This window comes from Zootermopsis nevadensis, unplaced genomic scaffold (genome assembly GCF_977971745.1).
Source record: "Zootermopsis nevadensis isolate Lab colony 2312 unplaced genomic scaffold, Znev_1.0 Znev_ptg000008l, whole genome shotgun sequence".
NCBI classification, from domain to species: domain Eukaryota; kingdom Metazoa; phylum Arthropoda; class Insecta; order Blattodea; family Termopsidae; genus Zootermopsis; species Zootermopsis nevadensis.
Window position 1 is genome coordinate 2971781 of NW_028259140.1, and position 21655 is coordinate 2993435.

Genomic DNA, 21655 nt, shown 5'->3' on the forward strand with positions numbered 1-21655 from the left:
AATCTTCAACAGAGAATATGTTAGACATGCACATACTTAGATGATTACGTCTTTATTCTTATTTGTAATTTACATCTGACAAATAATATCGGCTACTCTGAAGGGCGCAGAATCAGTTGGATATAATCCTGTGTTCGTACTACAAATCTTGATAAATGAATTGCTATTATTGAAAATATCATGACTAAATTATCAGCTATGTTCGTCCAGATTTAGATGTCACTGAATGTCGAACATGTTATGCCAAGACAAACACCTTACTTTAAACGTGTTTGTAATTTATAATTTAGGAGCCAATAAAAAGTGAGACGAATGCCGGAAATGGTCGTTGTGTCGTGTCCTGATCTGAATGCCATCTGTCGGGTGCTATTGCAGACTTATGAAATGCCATTTAATTGCTTGGATACGTGTGCAGTTTGTACACGAGATCTGTCGTAGAAACGTTCTCTTTATGGTTCAAGAGGAAATGGAGAAAATAATTTGGTTTCAAAGGGATTGGAGAAAACCAATTTGAGTTTCTCTTTTGCAGTAGTTGTCGTTTCTCGCTCTCCTTGTCCTATTTCCCTTCCAGATCTTTTATAACCGTAAATCCACAGAATTTAATCATTTGACGTATAAACTAACCTATCAGGATACACCACGCGTGCCATGGAACATTGAGCCATGAGTTCAGTTACTATGTTTTCTGAAGGTTTTACATGGAATGGTAACATTTATAATTTAAATTTTCCTCCTCGTATCTTATAATAATTATGATTATAATTTTTACGGACGTAGGAAAATTAAATTTTAACAAGACTGATGTTTATTGCATATAATTGTTTTCATTTTTGTACTCTCGATTAACAAGTTGTGGTTTTCCTCTTTTACAGATCTGGGCAAAACACAAAACATTACAGAAATGAAACAGGTAATTAGCGAAAGAGGCAAAGAACGTTATCTGGAGAGTTACTGCTATTAAAATTAATCATCGCAACCACGTCTACGCAAATTACTGACGAGGAATGATAAATCCTCATGTGGCGTGGATGCTGGAGTTGAGATGAATCAAGTACGAACCCTTCATAATGTCTCTGTGGAAATCACTGCGTATTTGCTGGAACCTCCGTTCTGTCATTCGTCTGTCCTCTTACCCTGAAGGAGCGCCTTGGACAATCGCCTTTCGTATGCATTCAAATAACAAGAAAATTACTAACCTTATTTAAAAATGAGCAGAGTTTGCACTGCAGGATATAAAAAAACAAATAAAGAAAAAAAAATAACTTTCTTTACAAATGTGACAACTTTGTTATTTTATATTTCAGAGCCGCGGTAAGAAAACACATTAGTCACCGTGTATACAATGCAACTTGTTAGTCCACAGAATGCTCTTTCAGGATTAGGGCCCAAATATCTCGCACGATGCAAATAGAATGACGAAGATAAGATATAGAGAAAAATTGTACTAAAATACATTAGCATTCATTTATGTCACTTTTAACACTTTATATTGAATACAAGATTATTAAACTACGCTTGTTAACCCCCCCCCCCTACTTAGACATACATTATAATCTTACAGTACACAATTATCTGTGACCAAAAAAAAAAACTCTCGAAATTCACTAATACATTCAGAAACACGATAGAATTTTAAATTCAATAGTGAATTATCGACCTGAATATCCGACCTCAAAGATTTAAAATCGTATAATATAAATTGGTCACTTTGAAACGCATTTAATAGGATGGTAGGTCATTAAGATTATTTCTGCTTCAGCATTAAGATTTTTTAAGAAGGAAACTGACTTTGAATTATCTTTGCATCTTAGTTGTTACTGCAGTTACACTTTGTAGACTTTTAACTGAACAACTGATTGCAGACCGAGTTGATGACGTCATGTTGCTGTAGTTTGTAATCTTCACCACAAGATGTTAGTGTTAATGATACCAAACATTAGATGGATAGGCCATGCGAAACATGAAAATTACATACAAAATATTAGCTAGAAAACTTGTAAGTAAAGCGCCATTGATTGGAAGTCCTAATCTTAAATAGGAGAATAATATTAAAGCAAATCTTGCAGTAGAAGGCTAGGTGAAAAATTCTATTTTCAAGAAGAATTCTTACTCAGGGCAGTTACGTATTTAATTAACATTTATGAACACTTATCAGCAATTCTTAGCCATCGTAAATGGAAGTACCTGTTCTCAGATATGTTTTCAAGAAACTTTAGGAATTTAACAATTAAAATGAGTAAAGAATCGCTGACTTGTAGTTGATTTTAAAAAGAATTACAGAGAGGTTATGCTTGTTTCGTTTGTTACAGTTTCCCGATTCGTCAACGCTTACCATGTAATTAACTTCGGAGAGAAATCGTTATCTTTGAGACTAATTGCTTTTCTAGAATAACGTTCCCTTTCACTTGTCTTCTTCCCTTGGCTTTCTCTCTATCCTCATCCCTCGCACATCCTGGATTGCTAATGAATAATAAAGTATAGACCGTTTAATTTCAAGTACAGTAGCTACTGTGCCTGGTGTATTATCTAGCGCTTTGTTAGGAGTTCCATGTGCCTAATTACGCTGCCCTTGCTTTGTGCAAACACAATGTATCGCTACATTGGCTCTCTGCCTCATACACGAAAATACAAGCGTCTTCTGTTTGAATAAAATCAGATATTTAGATATTATTGTTGAATTAGATTCTTTTGTTTTAAACACAGTGCGGTCAACGTATTTGAAACATAAAAATCTACATAAATTATGAGTGAATATTCTACTTTCATCCTTGTTCATATGTAAAAGGTCTCGTTCCCTTCTGCTAAGTTACATTTTTGGCTGTGTCATAGCTCAGGTACTTGTCGCTGGCCATCATCACCCGGGTTTGATCCAACGGCAATCAGTCTGGGATTTGCGGTGAACGAAGTGGCAACGGGATATGTCCTTCGGGCTTCGTCTCAAATTGTCCGACGTTTCAGAGGCGTTTACTGCCTCTATCATCAGGGCGTTGAGTGTTCTGGTGACGGAACTAGGAAGCACCTCTGAAATGTAGGCCACGGTGCGATATCCCAGAAGACATTAATATTCATACTTGCCTCCGCGAGGACCCGAAATTTCACGGAATTTTACTATTTTTCCAACATTCACGTACACGAAGCATAACCAAGGGTAATTTCTATCATGGGTTGCTGATTGAATCTTTAGTAGGTTACAATGTTCTTGCTGATTATGATAACCGTACTGGTTCAAAGCAATTAACTGAAAGTTTTAGTACACACTTAACCCGGATACGGTACTATTTGGCCCCATTTTCGAATGGATAATGCACTGAATAAGTTTATGTCTCTCTATAGTAGTGCCCTGCGAAATGTGAATTTTATAGTAGGGATGAAAAGCTAGTTAAGGGAGGAGATCTGCCTCAGAACAACATCTGCCGCTTTATCATCGAACATTCCCCTCTGATTTCAAGTGCATAATGAATCCCTTCTCTGTACATGTGGACATACAGCCAACTCCATGTAAAACAGGCGTAAGTAATTGAACAAGGTGTTTTTATTATTAGTGACAAAATATATTTAAGTACAGCGAATGCCGGTCTCCTGAAGAGGTAACTCCCGAAACGTCGTGTATACCAAGTATTCCACGAACTGTGAACAATGTCCAACACTGTATTTCCATAACGAATCAACCAATGTCACGAATCTACAGAAAATCATTAAGAATGTCTTATTTTCTTAGCTTTTTCATTTGGCCGTTAAACGCAACAACAGCCTAAGTGAAAAATCTCTGAAATGCAGTGGATTCAGAGACATTTCGAGAATGTGAACTTTAAGATTGAACATGATTATTTTATTTGACATCTGTTCAACATTTACAGTTGAAACAGCGTTGTTAAATAACCGTCTAATCTATCTCTTCCGTTTATTTATTTTTCGCACGTGAAATTCCGTTCCTGGTTTGTCTCGTTTTGCTGTTTCCTATACCGAAAATATGCAAAAAAAAAAATTCCTAATTTCTCTTACAAAGGCATCGCACGTTATTATAATGACAAGCCTCTCCTGATTACTTGTTCAGAAAAAAAACTTAAAATTCCCAAGTGGATGAAAGTTGGCACACCGGCTCGGTCCCTACAAGACGACACCGTGAATTTTAATTCCCTGGTGCCTCATCTCGATCTACCTCCATCCCCTCCGCTCCAAATCTTGCGTCGTCGGCATCATCCTTTGTTTCGCCACACGAAGTGATTCCCCCAGATTGCAGGCATTAATGTAATATCTGTTCTTAGCATGTTATTTATATTTATTTAGTGTTCTGTCTGACGACAGGTCCATATGAACAGGATCCTTCCATCCTTTTCATATACGTTCTTGGCAGATGATCCAGAAGTGTTTTGCCATTGCCTTCTTCTGTGTGTGAATGGAGTAATTGTTGGGATGCCACAGACAAACCGAGGAAGAAGCCCCCGGAAGAAAACTCCGTGTTGCCTAGACCACGGCCTTGCCCAACACAAGTTATAAATTCGGGCACTGCCGGGAATCAAACCCGAGACCCCAGGATTACAAGGCCAGCGTTCTAACCGCTAGACCACCGTGGCGTACTCTTCGCATGTAAAGAAAATAAATATGTCAGCTTGTCGCGAGGGATAATTCGCATTTGAATCCTTAGGTCGCTTCGTTGCATAGCTTGGCGTGACGTCGATTTTCCAATATTGGTTTGGATTATCCTGAACTATTGTGTATTATATTATCCAAAAATCATCAGCACAATAATTTTTATTTTCTTACAAAAATCTCTTTCCTTCTGATCTTTCACATTTCCCATCACAATTCTGTAATCCTAAGCCTCTGTCGTGATAATAAAATATTGTAATATTTGAACTAAAATCGATTATGCGGGAAATATTCGATACCGCGATGTTGCATAGGAATTCTAAGTGTCTTTAAGGATGGGGTCTAAGAATTCTGATAAAATCAATATGGCTGTTGATAAGAAGACGTGACGGGCTTTTATAAACACAATAATGAACCGAAGTTTTGATTGTTTTAGCTTCACAAGAAAAACCCTGTTAAATGAAGTTAGTTAGCATATTTGTTTAGTCTGAAAATCGAAAATTATTCTGATCATATAGTAACGACGTTATGAATATGTGGAGCTAATATCTCCACTCTCCTATCCATCTAAATGGCGGGGTAACTTAAGTTTTTACATACACAAGTAGCATCGTCTTACCTATGTGATTTAGGTTACATATATTTTAATTAGGGGGTAGGACGAAATTTGTGTTTCTCCTTTCCTCTTGAAAGCAGTCGTGGCTGGCTGGTAGACCCACAGACGCGGTTCCACCCGCACTGAGTTCGTTTCTTTCACGTGTTCGACCAAACTTTTAATTTCCCTCGGCGAATGCTGCCTTCTCATGGGAATCGCTTGGTTCGGAACCCGAACAAAGTAGAAGCAACCGACACTTGAATGACTGTTCGCTAGTTTGAGTTTCAGTCAGACGGGCGTAACCAAGGCAACGGAAAGATAACTCACAAAAAAGTTAATCATCCTTGAGCTATGAAGATGAACAGATTATAAGTGACGCTAAAGTTTAAGGCGTCTTTATAGTTTGAATGGCGAAGTAAAGAGGCAGATTAATTTCATGTTGTTAAAATTTATCAGTAATTTTTAATGTAACATGATCTATTCGGTTGTCGGTTGGCGTACTTAAGTCAGAGGAAGGGCAGGCCCTTGGATAATCCGAACCTCCGTAAGTTCCTGCTATTCACCAAATATTATTATGACAATCAAATAAGGAAGATATGGTGGGTTAGACAAAAAGGATGGGGAGATGCAGAAATGTATACAGAATTTTTAATCCGGGAATATAGAAAGAAGAGATTACTTAGCAGACCTTGCTCTACATGGGAAGATAATACTAAAATTTACCACAAAGGAATGGAATATCAGAATGTTGACTGAGATCAATGGCGGGCTTTTGTGTGCATAATAATGAACATTCTGACTCCGTAAAAAGCAGGGAATTTCTTTTCTAGCTAACCGTATATTAGCTTCTCAAGACATATTCTAATTTGTGGAATTTATTTAGTTAATTAAATCTAAATTGTTAGTGAAAACTGTAATTCTTGTCACTTGAGTTATTTAGTCTTCTTTAGAAGAAGCCGCAATACTTCATTGCCTCGTCTAGGGTTGAGAAAGTGGTTAAACCAACCCCCAGCCCTTCGTATACATACTTAATGTGGCAATCTGGGGTCAGGGTACCCACATAGTCGTTGTGACGTACGGAGCCACTAACCAGGTCGGATACGACGTACAGTCAACCCCTGTAGAATACGGATAAAATATTTAAACTGTTTCTCTTCAGCACGTATAAAAATTTAACAGCCTGAGATGATTTTCATTCGTCGGAAGCTGTTATATGTAAGACTGAATACACTTCGACCTACGGACACCTCACAATTTTTATACACCAACGTAATCTTCGAGAATGACCTCTTCGTGGTTAAAATTAGTTATTGTAATGACGTCATCAAATAAAATCTCAATTCATAAATTCAAACTTCCTCTTTCGATGTGTAAGAAGCTTCAAACCTGCCCTATTGAAATATCTATTTGAATCAAATTTAATATTTGAAAGTTTTTCGAAGAACTGTCGAACCATTTCAGGTTCGATTTAGATCGAATGATCTTATCAGACATATTTTTTTGCGATGATTTCAAATCCCTGCGAAAAATAATTTGCAAAAACTGAATTTTCAGCTTACTTTCATAAACATTAAAAATTAATTGTGTAGGTGAATTTTAGTTTACTTCGATAAACATCCACTACAGTATTAAATAATTAAATCTTTTTTGTGATAATAAATGACGTCAGGGGGGGGGAGTTAAGCTAAATTTTCATGACCTTATCTCGCCCTCTTCCCCGAATACAAGCACCGTATGAACGAGAACAAATGTTTCTTTCTTGATATTGAATTTTATATGTTTAGACAGAGCTAATGTTATTTCACCGTTCGTCTTCCTTCCTTATAAAAATTGATTACTGGTGGCATTGAAAAATTCGATTTGTGCGTTTGTGTTTGGTGCTCCAGTGTCCCGAGGGATGAAGTGTTGGACGATTCGTTTACAGGGGGAGAATTGGGAGGGTGACCTGATTTTATTTTAGTGGAGGAACGACGGGCCGAAGGGGGGTGTTTGCATTGAGACAGTGAAGCAATACATACATATGTGGAGATCTCACAGGCTTCTTTATCCTGTCAGAGACTCATGTAGGCAACTCTTCACGACACTGAACAAGCTTGTTGTAACATGTGGTAGCAAATTGGAATTGATTCACACGAGTGATCGCCGTTCTTTGAAGTGTAAAATTGGAAATTGTCGACTATAATAAGTTCACAGACGGTACTTGGTGTTACAATACCGAAGTGTTCCCGTTTCGGTTAGACGGACCACTGACTTGTTTAATGGTAAAATGTTAACAACAACTGTAATTATTTTGTGTTCCTGTACAGAGTCTGCATTTCTTCATGTTAATTTATTTTAGACAGAATCAATAAACGCTAAAAGGAGATAAAAAATTTTATCTCTGAAACCGAAGCTCACGTGAATAATATTTTAAAAAAAGTTCAGTCCGTACCTCAAAGAGAACACAACATTTCACCATTACAAACATCAACTGATTACTGCTGTTTAACGAAATAATTACCGTTTATTCTGAGAGTCATAACAAAACCCATGAATACAATCTGTAAAAAAATGCTGAGTTATAAAGTCTTAAATTAGATAGTTCATATAATTACCATTAAAGTTCCATGTCTCTCAGAGCTTATACATCCGTCACTTATTTTCCCTAGCAAGTCTTCGGAAAATAGTCCCATGCTTAATATAACTGTATTGTTAATTTAATGTAAATTAATTCAATTTATTTTTGGAATATAAATCCACTATTAACGCAGACTATTAGCAAACTAAATCCTGATGAGTAAAAAACAGACTGCATGGATGGCTCATTCCTCTAAAAGGGCGTGTCAGACCTGCAGAATACCTTTGATATTTTATTCGGCCAGACTCAGCTCTCGAATTTTCCACGATGTACAGACTGGAATTTCCCAGTTTTGATACATTTCAAGTTTCAAACGCGTGTCAAATAGGCGCTTCCATACCCGCTATTTTATATTCAAAGTAAATAAATTTGAGACGTGTTTCAGTTAAATTCACATTTGTGTCCACCTATGGGAAAATAATGGAACGAAAAATATATCGTCGCTTAACAATTAGTAAAAGTAGGCGGTTATGATTTTCGAATCACATAATGACCCCTAGAATAGTAACACCAATAAATCATCTCAAATGCGAGACCCCAAGAGCATATTTAAACTGGAAGTAAGAGTGTTACGAGGGATATCAATATTTGCCTACTTGAAGACATTCTGAATATGTAGACTGTATTTATTTACCTACAGAATTTACAAAGGCTTCTATAATTGCGTGTTTTAGGTACGTGTCAACTTTGTGGTACAGAGCAAAACTAACACGTGGAACGGCAGAAACAAGGAAAGCTTATCATCTGTTCTGGCTTACCGCATGTTCTAACGACGAAGTGAACTTAAATCTCAGTTAAGTATAATTAATCTCACGATTCAAGGAATCTACTTGTGTCTTACCAAAATTCTATAGAAGTTCAGCTATATGAATATAGCTTTTATATAGATTAGAATATTGAAATTTAATGGCGAAACAAATGAGAAGAACAGAGACTGGAGATATTAGATTAGATTAATGTGAAGCGAAATAATACAATTCTGACGGTGGGTACTCTGGTAGCAAGAATTGCAAATGAGTTTATTTTGGCGCCTATGATGGGGTCTGGCGGAGTTTGGCTGTGCTCTTGCGAAATGGAAGCGTGAACAGTTTCGCTTCTGCAAAGACTGACCTGTAAGAAATTGTATTACTGTCTGACACAAAAACTTTTAATCCCGTTCAAATTTGACGGGTCACACGCTGTTCTGGGTCTATAACAAAGCACTAGCTAAAACGTATAGGAAGAACGTCTGAAAAGGTGATCCAAAAACTTGTTGTCAACACAAAACAAAGTGTAGGAAATTTTTGAGATGGAAGATGGTAGAAACAATTTTAATCCACATAACTCTACCAAGCCAATAACTTAATAATTGGTGGTGGCGATGATAATGATGGTGATGACGGTGGTGACACCTCGAATATGAAGACATAAACCTCCAAAGAAGATATCAAGTACACGGGACATAGTCTGAATTCCTGGTCTGTTTCATATTCAACTAAATTATAATGTTTATGCTGTGATCGGTAGGGGGCGTGTTTGAAGAGGGCGTGTTTTGAAGGGTACTACAGGATTCGGGTTTGAATTATAACTGCTAATGTAGTAAATAAATTGTCTGAACAAGTAGAATGTGACAAGTACGCCCTTAATGTTTTACTCAACCAGGGGTTGGGGGATGAAGGGTGGAGTAAGATTGTACTCACACGGTGGTCCAGAATTTATTTATCGGCAAACAGTCACGCTTTGTAAATAATAAATGCGTAGACTAAATGGGAATGTAAATATATGATACAATCTGACGTTTATACAAGGAGAATATTCCCTTAAACTAAAATACAGTATATGGTCCATGAACTACTTTGTAGAATTTGAGATTCTCACGGTGGTGAGTACGAAAATGGCTGTCTTCTGGGTGGAAACGAAGATTAAAAACGTTTCAGAGGTCCTTGCTGCCTCCATCATCGGGGCGATGAGTAACTCTCGCCCTTATGATAGAGGAAGCAAGGAACTGTGAAATGTTCATAGGCTTGTATCAGACCCACGGCGCTACAACCCAGAAGACAGCCATCTTCAGTTCTGCTTAACTTTTTCCATATGCCACTTTTGCAAGGAATCTCACTGAAATCTTACACCCCGAAATACGATACACGTAGAATGTGGGTTATGGGCGCCACTGTTTAATTGAGGAATGAAAAATGACAAAGGCCAAGGAACAATGCATCGCCGTGTTCTTATCATACGAATTTGAATGTCTCGCCTCGTCTCTCCTGTAAGATGGGAAAAGGTTTTTCAAAATGAAACAAGCTGTCTTGTATTTGCTGTTCGGAAGTTTCTGTCCTCATAGCTTGTAAAGTGCATCTGCATCTCAACGGGGGGCAAAGGTGTTTGTGAAAAATATCGGAACTGCAGCCCCTGCCAAGTCTCCCCGTGATAAGAATCAGGCAGTGTCAAAACACTCGTATCATGTTCCACAGGCACCAGACACTTGTCTGCAGACTTAACGACCACTTTCCCCGTACTTTTTCACATATAAATTTAAGTACAATATCCCGAGAATAACCACCCATGCCATTAAACTTGTTAAAAGATTACACGTGGAACAACCAGCCACGTGCTCCCATTTATGAAGCTTTATGGTCCCGGGTTCTAGTCCTACAAGTGGCATGAACACTTGAGCAAGATAATCATACCCCATCACTGACTAATATCTTCATATAAGTCGTGAACAATGTTGCTGACATGATAAATTGCCCTCAACATGTTAAGATAACGTATAATGCGCCCTGTGATGTTTACGCAGTTTAATCCAAGCTAGAAGTGTGTTTACAATTTCATTATCAGAAGCTCGACAAAGAGATTGAAACGAAATTGTTATAATCTTCTTCAAGGATAGCTACACTGTTTAGTCTGTGAGTTACAAATGTAGTTTTTCTGTCATTAAATAATCTAAGAAGTATAAATTTCGAAAGAACTGATAGAAATAATATAATAGTTAATTCCTCAATATTTTTACATCTGAATATCGAGCGATGTCAGTACTTCACAGAAACTGAACATTCGACCATTGATATTATGGTTCTAGGCTATCAAATTATAAATTAGTTGCATGACACGCTATATTAAAAAGCAAAAATTTAATTCATAACCTCTCCAAATTCTATATAGAAAGCTCAGTGGCTGAATGCAAAATCTCGGAATAAGTAGGTATTCCATATATATTGTCACCTACATGGAAAAATGAGAAATAAGTGTTACTTAACATTTTCCTTGTATTAAAGTTTTATTTATTTCCAGCGAAGCAAAGAATACAGTGTGGACCGCGTTTTTCGTAAAATTACTTTTAATACTATTGCTATTGTTACAGTTTATGAATTTGTTATTCCAATTTTGTTTTGCTGACGTCATCGAGCGTGATACGGCGTAAAGAACGCCTTTTAAATTATAATTTACATTAAACAATGCGTGTTTTTAATCTTGTATTACATTGCCATATACATAGATAGCAATGTCATTTGAGTGATCATTTTTCTGTCATTGCCCACGGCAAGTAACTGTGAATCATATTTAGAATTTACGAACGGTAAAATAATTATGTAACATGGTGTATATTGATTATTTGAGAGACAAACACAGCCCTGCATCCTATCCATCAAACATTTATGGAAGAAATATATTAACGGAAAACCACATAACACCCCCCCCCCCCCCCCGCATTTGATTGATCTCTGGGTCTGTTTATTTTCACATCCCTTTATAATGGACCAAACAGCGACCTCATAAATGCTAGACATATTACTAATTAAATAAGGTTTATATAGACAGCAAATGAATTTTGTTCGCAGTAGAACATTTAACCATAAGAACATTCAAATTTACTTACTCGTATAAACACATTTTTGTGCGCTATAAGTGTACGCACAATTGGGAGGGCCTGACTGTCTATCTCTGCTCTCGTCAGATGATTCTTATCTGTCAGATACATACTCTATTTTAAATCAATGTAAGATAGAACATTGTCGATTTAGATTTTGAGATTTTCACGACATTGACGATGGAAGATGGAGACGGTAGGATTCTCCGAAACGTTGTTATCTACCGACCAGTCCACGCGGCGCCAAAACCCCAAAGAACATTTTCATTTGTCAATTTTTGTCGATTTTTTCGTTCTCCTTCAAACATACAGGCACAGCTAAGAATATATACCTCGTTGGGATATGTAAGATTTATTTGAAATGGTTTTGAGGCGGCAAATTTTTTAATTAAAATACAAGGAAAGAATAAAACCAATTTCATAATCAAAGTACTGTTCAATGCCTACTTACATTAACTTGTCTTCGACGTTTCGCTGTTACTGTATGATCCTCAGGCCACAATTAAAATGCAGTTTGTGCATACCACAAATTTACTTTCATTCAAATTCGCAAATAACCTATTTTAAATTGTCATGTCTTTCAATTTTTGATGTAGTATTCACTTTTTTGCTGTTCAAAATAAAATAATTTTCCCGTGTCTTTCCGGGCTTTGTCCGCGATTCAAAATTTCCGGTAATTTTAAATCCCGAATACCACTACATGTAAGCGCTTATAAAAGTATAGATTCCTGAGATCTGAATCCATCATTTTGCGTATAGATGAAGAGATAGAGGATAATCGACAATTTCACGTATTTAGACACCAGGAACTGTTCTGTTCCCTGTTACGGTGGCTTATGCAGTTGGTTACCATGGAGAATTGCTCTTTCCTTCCAGAAGAATTTAACAGCCGTTATCTGTTTTGCTGCTGCATTGACAATTATAGGCTTAGTTGTGAATGATAGTCACCTGATCTAATTAATAGTCCGACATTATCGCGGTGTTTGATTCGAGACCAATCGCTCTGGGCAGACAATAATCTGACAAGCAATTAAACGTCAACTCCTGCCCCTCTAACCGATCGTATGGGCGTTTCGTCCAGAAGAAAGGGTGGCACGACACGGTGGTCATAAACCACCCTCCTCCCCCCCGAGTTTGATGTATTGCACCCATCATGTCTAAAAACACAAACATATTTGTCCCCCTCCCCCGTCACCGTTTGACATGATAGAAATATCATTAGAACATCATCACTATCATGACTTCACTAAAATATTTGACATCGCAGTGGAAACACGGTCTTCTGTGTGCGTTACACCTGCGTAATACCTCTTAAGCTCCTATGGATTTTACTTTGGTCATGTTACTTTTTTGGATATTTTGTAGAAATTCTAGGATTGGGTTCTTCCACACACACACACGACAAGATAAAAAAATGGCATCATGTCTTACTTATCCTGCGATTGAAATTTACGACCCCATCTTCCAAGCGATCAATACCCACCCCTTAAACAGTTTAGCTCTGAAGACAGAAGATGTAGACAGTATGTTCATCCGAAACGTTGGTATCTACCTGCAAGTCCACACTCCTCTGCAGCCCAGAAAAACATCGACTTCTGTACCGCTGTCAGAACCTCAAATATTGAGCTGAATTTCATTACATATATAAATTAGACAGTAACTCTGTTAAGTCCGATATATTTTTCCTATTAATAAGGGATTACGACCTGTAAAATTCGACGGGAATGAGCCTGTCTTGTTTTGAACAGTAATACAATTTATTGCATTAGCTATGAAAACCATATTGAAAGTACAAAATTTGTAATAGGCGTTTACAGAGTAAATTAAATACGTGTGAAGACATCTTCACGGTGACTGAAGCCAGATTCCTGTCTAGAGCAGACCCCGCCATAAGCTCTAATATTGCTTCGTTTGTATATCTTGCTACCACAGTCGCCACCGTCAAATTGTAATTTAAATATGTTTCGGATTGAACGAACGGCGTGCTCACCCAGCGAAGTGTGACTGATATAGGCTATTATATTAGGACTAGACTGGTGATTATGCAGACATGCAAAATATTTAGTGGTGTCTGATGAAAGTATAAGCGGTCCGATATCATCATTAGAAGTTACAAGTTAACCCCAATATCGTGTTCTTTTACAAGAACACGGGAATTATTGATAAAACTTTAAGTTTCCCCTTTAGCAAAAGCTAACTGTGACTTGAATAGGACACTTGAACTACGGAGTTGTAAAGTTAAATGATGTATGATGTCATTTGAAAGATGTGCAAATGGGCTCCAAGTTCTGAGAGTGGTAATTAAAAGGCAGCGTCCTAGACACTTTTTTTCCCACGGTCCGTGTCTCCGCGTTCCTCATTAATTGTAAAAGTAAACTAAAATTTAATTCTGCGTGCCGTAAAATGTCTGAAAGTGTAGAAGGATGAACTCAAGTGAGAGGACAAATTCACGCTGTTAAAAAATAGGAACTACGTTAACTAGCTCTCATTTCAGTTTAACCACTAACAAGTGTCATGTTAAAATCGAAAGCATCTTAAAATTGGACTGAGGAAGTCGTATGTAAATTAATTAATTTATAAATGATGCCTCGTCGTCACAACGCAGAGTAAACTTGCAGACTCTATGAGACTACAGGAATTAGTAAACTGTCCTAAATATTAAATGTCGACAAATGATTCACGGGGGGGGGGGGGGGGAAGTGGCTAAAGAACTTCAGAACGGAAACTTCCATGATTTTATCACGTTTCTGGCCAAAACTTTTCAATCAAAACTTCAGATGTCGTTAGTACTTTGGTCTATAAGTCGGATGAGTGCGCCAAAGACACCGTTTCAGTACGTTGGTTCCAAAGAACTTCCGCTGACATTTCTTGCAGAGGTTACAAAACAACTGAACACGTCAATGAAGATGACCCTTCTGGGGTGTTGCGCCCTGTCTCTGCTAGAAATTGATCGATATCTAAGGGGTAGATGGTGGTATTATGGGTTCTAACTTCGTGTGGACTTGTATGTAGATCCCAGCGTTTCGGAAGAACGCATTCCTTCCATCTTCAAGGCGTAATTACCAACATATATCTACACTGGTGAGAAATCTTCAAATCTCAAATGCAGTAACACGGCGCAAATATCTGACTTTAGAGACCATTTTTGATATCGACCCTATGGTATAAACACAGCAACGTTTAATGCCTCTCAGACTATCTTGAATCGAAATCGAGCAAATGTACAGTCAGTGATTATTTCAGAAGTACAATTTTGCTGGATGGTATGGTAAATTGTGAAATATAATTGAAGAATGAAGTTACATGTAAAAGAAATATGTGAACTTGAAAAATAACAAGTTCTTTGATAAAAAAAAATAAAAATAAAATTATAAATTGCAAAAATTCTATCGCGCGGATGAGAAGCAGAACTCTAGAATGAGATGAATATAATAAAGGACTACATGTAAAATGTATATTAAATAAATAATGACATAAAAATATAACAATTCTCTATATATGACCGCCCATATATCAGTTCCTTCCAGCTGGAAATAAGTTTGGAATCTCAGCGCACACTCTGAAGCCCTTGAATTAGAGCCAGTAAAATAAAAATCCTGAAACGCAGTGTGGATTCGAATTCCAATGCAATTAATTTCTTTTACATTTCTCATTTCCTAAACGTTAAAACGGGGGCAGAAAAAGTGTTTGTTTTCGCCCTCCTGTGCCAGGAAAGGTCTATAAATCTTCGAATATCTGATATTAAACATCGCTTAAAAATACTAAGGAATTTTATTTCTAACCCTGAAGTTGATGGTAAACCGGACGCGAACAGAAACGTCTTCTAGGACATTGTGGCATGTAGTCTCGTGGAAATTAATCCACGTTTCAGAGTTGCTTTCAGCCTCCTCGCCCTGATGATGGAGGCAGTAAGAACCTCCGAATCAACTGTCAATTTCTACCAGACTACACAGCGCAACATCCCATAAGACAGCCATCTTCGTACACGGACCTCTGAGAACCTAAAATCTCACCAAATATGTCTGTCTTTGTTAACTTGTTCTGGAAAATGAGATAAAAAGTTCACACAGCATCTTGTTTGCTTATTAATATAAAGAATGCCACAGTTTTGATTATTTACACATTGCGATTTCATTGTTTTATATTTCCACAGTATGTCTACCTTAAAATTCACTTGCTGGAATGGTTTATATCCTTAAGTCTCAAGGCTTATTTTCGCTCGTAATATCACACAGCAAATATAGGCTTATGTAAAATGAAAGTAATGATACCAAAGCGATATATGTCGTTTGTAGCATGGAAAATGTTTATAAAAGCCATGTGCCAACGTCTGGACAGCCCCAAGTAGCAGACGTTAGGTTTGTAACTGTTAGTAGATAGGTGTAAGCTATAAGATCTCGTCCGAATATTTCTTCATGGATCGCTGCCAAAAGTAGATTAATAACCAAGTTGTTTAATCCAAGAATACACATTGTTCCTGCACTGCTGCTTATAAGGAGTGCTGGAGTTTAGAAATGCGCATTGATACAGCTTCAGATTTTTAGAGATTAAATATTTTTAATCCATGCATTTTTTTATATATCATGAACACCGAAGATCAGGATATACGAGGTGCGATCGGAAAGTTTCAAGACTGCGCGTATAAAAACCCGTACACTTATCTCAGGTATCAAATTCATCCATCACCCTCGAAGTAGTTCCCCTGGGAGTGAACACAACGATCCCAGCGCCGCTGCCAAGCCTGGAAGCATCCCTGGAAATCTTTCTTTGTCAGCCTGTCAAGCACCATCTGCGATTCTGTCTGAATCTCTTCTATCGTCTCAAATCTCCTTCCCTTTAGCTGAATTTTCATCTTTGGGAAGAGGAAGAAGTCACACGGCGAATAAGGAGGGTGCGGGATGACGGCCATGATGTTTGAGGCCAAAAACTGCCGAACAAAACTATAATTTTCCGATTGTCTTGTATGGTTGTGAAACATGGTCTCTTACCTTGAAGGTTGAACATAGAATACAAGCGTTTTAAAACAGTGTGCTCGGGTGGATATTTGAACCAATTTAGAATACTGCATGAATAGTACGGGTCACCTGGCATTCTGAGGATAGTGAAATCTAGGAGACTCCGATGGGCTGACATGTAGCACGCATGGTGGGGGAGACAAGGGGTGCATACAGGATTTTGGTGGGGAATCATTCTGGAAAATGACCACTGAGCAGACTGAGAACGAGATGGGAGCTTAACATCAAGTTGGATCTTCGGGAGGTGGGCTGTGAGGATGGCAAATGGATTGAGTTGGCTCAGAGTAGTTTCCATTTAATTTCTTTTTTCAAAGCTGTAAAAACAGAACGCCAGGGCACGACAACACTGATATATCTCGAGGCAAAAAGAACAATCAAGTCGAGTGACAATGCAAACGCTTTCAAATTAGCTTGGCATTTTCCTGAGGTACGTTGTACGTTAAAACTTGAAACACGTGTCTGCACGTTTTTATTTGTATCCGAAACTGAAGTCCCAGGTGATAATAAGGTATCGCTGAGTTAAAGTAATCCCCATTGTAGCAAATTAGGTCAACGGAAAGAAATTTCAGCGGCGTAATACCTGCAGTTAGCGTACACGTCGGTATATCACCTGCCCTGTTTGTTCTGCTTTGCTACATTTCTCTTTCTCTCTCTTTGTCTTCACACGCATTGTCTTGGCAACGATGCCACGTAGTAACGAACGGTCGTCGGCTTATGGATTGGTGCCAGAGTCCCAGGGAAGAGTCTAAAGAAGATCCTGACACAGATGTGGAGAGTGTCTTTCGTCTTCCTGGCCGTGGGTTTGATGACTCCCTCCTCTTCGTGTCTTGAAGAAGGCGTAACGGTTGAACTTTCATTAACCTCAAAACACTTTATCCCCCCTCCCCCCCTGAAGCCAAATTTCATCTCAATAATTTGTATGAATTCAGTCCGTACCGCAAAGAAAACACCACGTCTCTCCATTACATAGTCCAGCTGGTTAACGCTCCTGAGGGAAATATCGCTGTTAATTTTAAGAATCACACGAACCAAATAAATTCAGAATTGTTGATTATTAAATCAAGTGGTGCTTTCAGTTCCCGCTGGGCTTTATTTGAATGACTAATTTCATTACTATTTTAATATTTTCCGTCAAATCACAATTTTAATAAGATAATAAAATATAAAATATTTAAAATATCATTTCACGTTCAGCATCGAACGATCGATTTACAAATTGGAACGTCTCTTACGACATGTTTCGGTTATATTTAACCGTCCTCAGGTATAAATTAGATTGGTAAATTTAAAACTCGAATTACAATCATTTACAATGTTACGCAGTTTATTTGAAATGTTCTTATCAGATTACTCTTATATATTAGAACGAACGTGAAATGATATTTTAAATATTTTATATTTTATTATCTTATTAAAATTGTGATTTGACTGAAAATATTAAAATATTAACCTAATTCACAATATGACGCAAATATACTACCTTATAATTTCATTACACTACGTATTATAGCAGACGCGTTTAGACAATGCGAATTCACATTCTTCATTTATCACAACTTTTGTTACTGTTTTTAATTTGCCGCTGTCTTGACTTATGGTTTCTCTGATAAAAACATAATCGAAAAAATATATTTAGAGGTGTGTGTACCGCCACTGCACGTAAAGGAATCAGTGGTGGAGCTCGTATTTCGACACACTCGTCTCAGAGTTTGGCCTATAGATGACAGCAGCGTCTTGATGACGATGCTCTGTTGTTGGCCCTCGACAGTTATAACTAGCTCTATTATTACTCAGAAAACACGCGCCGCGTTTTTGTTTATCGAATCTTACAGCTGTTTCGATACTACGAAATCACACAAATGAAAAGAAAATGCCTTACGTTAACTATTTTGCATAACTTCTATGTTGCGAAATTATTCTGAAATGGTATCTTATAATGTAACCACAACCTTGTATGATTCAGACGTCTCTACCTATTTAAGTTATCCCACATGGTCCTTGAAGGACGCATCTTTGTAGTAGGAATGGACCACCCAAGTATTCTACCATCTGAAGTATGTTCATGTGTCTGACTTCAGTAAATATGTCTACTTTGACTACTTTTCGTATCTATTACGCCAAGGAGAATGTAGTGCATCATAGATATATTTTGGTTAAAAAAACGATTAAACAAACAAGTAACTTCTTACTGGATGATCGTCTTTGGGAATTTTCCAGTTGGTAAAGGAAAATGTCTTTATCGTGGAAGAGGTATTATCATCACAACATTCTCCATTAGATTTTAGCCAGTCACCTTTATATTTGCAAAGTCCATTTACTTAAGTTTTATTTTGATAAAATCCTCCCAACCACAAATATGTCCCTGCGGTCATGTCTTTACGTGAGGGTTTTTCATGAATTTATCATTTATACATACGTGAAAAACCTGCTAATTTACGCTAATGTCAACAATTCGATCACATTATAAAATAGAAGACATAAAATCTTCAGACTCAGAACACGTCACTAATCGGAAAATCTTAGTTCTACTCGAGAACTTAGAAAAATCTCTAGTGACAGCGGCGAAACACTTTTTCGTGTCGGCTAAATTTCAGTCACATACAGCATCCATGAATTGTTATTAATTGGGGAGAAAGTGGAGGGGCTAGAAGACATTTTCATGACGCACTGCCCGGGAAAATCTGTGGCTGCCTCGTTGACTATTAAAATTTGAATCCTATAACCAACACTTTTAATATTATCCTTTCTGCATGCTTATCGAGTAAAAACAGAAATTTTAGAAGTCAGTGAGGGATTTTGGACGTTTCGGATTGCAAAGGTTTTCAGTATGTTAATTCTTTTTGTAGCATGGCTTCGAGGAAAGTAATAAGCTCTTGTACTCCAGGGATTGCTGATGGAGTGGGTTTTATTACATTGCAGGGAACCCGTTAAAGAGACCATGCCTCCAATACAAGGTAACGTGAACGGAAACTAGCATACTGATTCCTGAGAAGTTGAGCTAGTTTAAAAGAAAAGAAAGTGTGTTTCATGGAACCCGATAGTCCATTAACGTGTTTATACGTAAGAGCCCGTCATCGGACCGTATCATAAGACAAAAAAATTCAGTCCATGTCAGATCTGAGGTTCTCACGGAGGTGAGGATAGATTATGTTCTGGGTTATAACCCAGTGTGGACGTTTAGATAGATAACGTTTTGGAGGGACATACTGGCTGCATCTTTGGGATTGACGTTTAATATATTTATTTCCGAACAACCTGGAAGACAGCATCGACAGTTTTTGTGGTACTGATTTTCGGCGCATTTCGCCATAAAATGTATTACGTAGCGTAATCTACAATATTTGGTTGGGAGGTGATCGTTTACTGTTAAGGAATTTTGGGCCTTGTGGGATATTTATGGCTTTATATTCCCCTTCATTATTCACGAGGAATTTACTAGTTTACATTATAAAGATAATCGAAGACGTATAGATCGATTTACAGTAGTCTGCAATACTTCATGCTGATCTGCGGTTTCGAAAGTCTGAAAAACAGTAGGTCGACAGGGCAGACACCTGTAATGCCACCCATACTGTGTGTTAATGTGCATTAAAAATAAATTCGAGGAACAGTTTGGCATCTCTTCGTTAGCTGGTCGCAATGTCATGGCTGAGTTTGTTGGGGTTGGTACGAATGTGTCACGCAGATGCATCCGTTAAATTCCTTTTGCGTTCAGTCATTATTGACCCCTAAGTCACCGGTTCTGGAAACAGCAGCTGACGAATCACAAAGTCCCGTTCGGCCGCTATTATTGTCTTAAACAATTAAGACAGTGCGAATCTGCATTATTTAATTTAAGTTTATTTAAATAAGTTTCTGGAACTGGCTTTAATCTCATCTTCATCTGATTGTCTTAAAACTGATTAGCGTTGACTAGGATTGAACCCAAGAGTATTACTAGGCTGGTACTATTCACATTTACCTAAAGACTAGCGTAGAAATAAGTACCGAAACGTCGTGTATATAAAATATACTTTAAACATTTGATAATTCCCAGGACAATACTGGTATCACGAGACAATAACTGTGACAAAATCACACATCATAACGGTATAAAATTCTATGTTTTGTTTTGTTAATTACGGACTAGTTGAATCTGCAACTTTTGAGGTGGAAATCTGTTGAGTGATTTGGAAGATGAGAAATTGGAGTTAGATCATCTCTCCAATATGCATTCAGTTTGCACATTGAGCGCAAAGTAAATATACAAAGCTCCAAATTCCAGAGTATCCAATATAATTCAATTTAACTGTGTGTTGTTACAGCACATGAATGATCACTTATGTGTGTTTTTAATTATTCTATTAGATGCTTTCATTTATCAGACATAATTGTTTAGTTGAATGGAACTCATGAATACAATTCTGATAACGTGTTAATAAATTAAAAACATTCTTTAATGTTTGTTAGCTTTTATAAAACTGTTAAAAATATAGCCGTTTTTCAAAACGGTCTATGGGCATAATGTATGTTTTTTCTTCATATGTTCTTGTACCACCCGCACTGGATAACAAAGAGATTATGATATAATGAACCTGACAGTTCCTCGCGGTTTATTCAACGTGGACATGAACACGAATATTTTGAAATTTGTGTTTACAAAAAACTGCATTGTGCTGTTTAACCTGTTTATGTTGGATGGTCACTTGTGGCTCCAGTAGCCGTTTGAAGCCAAAGCTCGTATAAATAATATTTAAGAATTCATTCCGTACCGCAAAGAAAACACTACACTTCACCATTACAAAGATCAAATTTTTAACGCTGTTCAAGGAGATAATCGCTGTTTACACTGAGAATCGCACGAAACCCATGGATACTCTGCGTAGGCAATTTAATAATATTTAAGAATTCAGTCCGTACCGCAAAGAAAACACTACACTTCACCATTACAAAGATCAAATTTTTAACGCTGTTCAAGGAGATAATCGCTGTTTACACTGAGAATCGCACAA

General features: G+C 37.4%; 1 protein-coding gene and 1 long non-coding RNA gene across 3 annotated transcripts in view; one reads left to right on the forward strand and one right to left on the reverse strand.

Annotated features, from left to right (window-relative positions):
- Window positions 1-1468, forward strand: part of LOC110838094 (uncharacterized) — a 34273-nt gene extending 32805 nt beyond the window's left edge. Inside the window, exon 3 of the long non-coding RNA XR_015534093.1 lies at window positions 873-1468. This is a non-coding gene — a long non-coding RNA (uncharacterized LOC110838094). The remainder of the gene's footprint in view (window positions 1-872) is intronic.
- LOC110838089 (neuroendocrine convertase 1) overlaps window positions 1-21655 on the reverse strand; it is a 156321-nt gene that overhangs the window by 45355 nt on the left and 89311 nt on the right. The gene's annotated exons all lie outside the window — the stretch shown is intronic.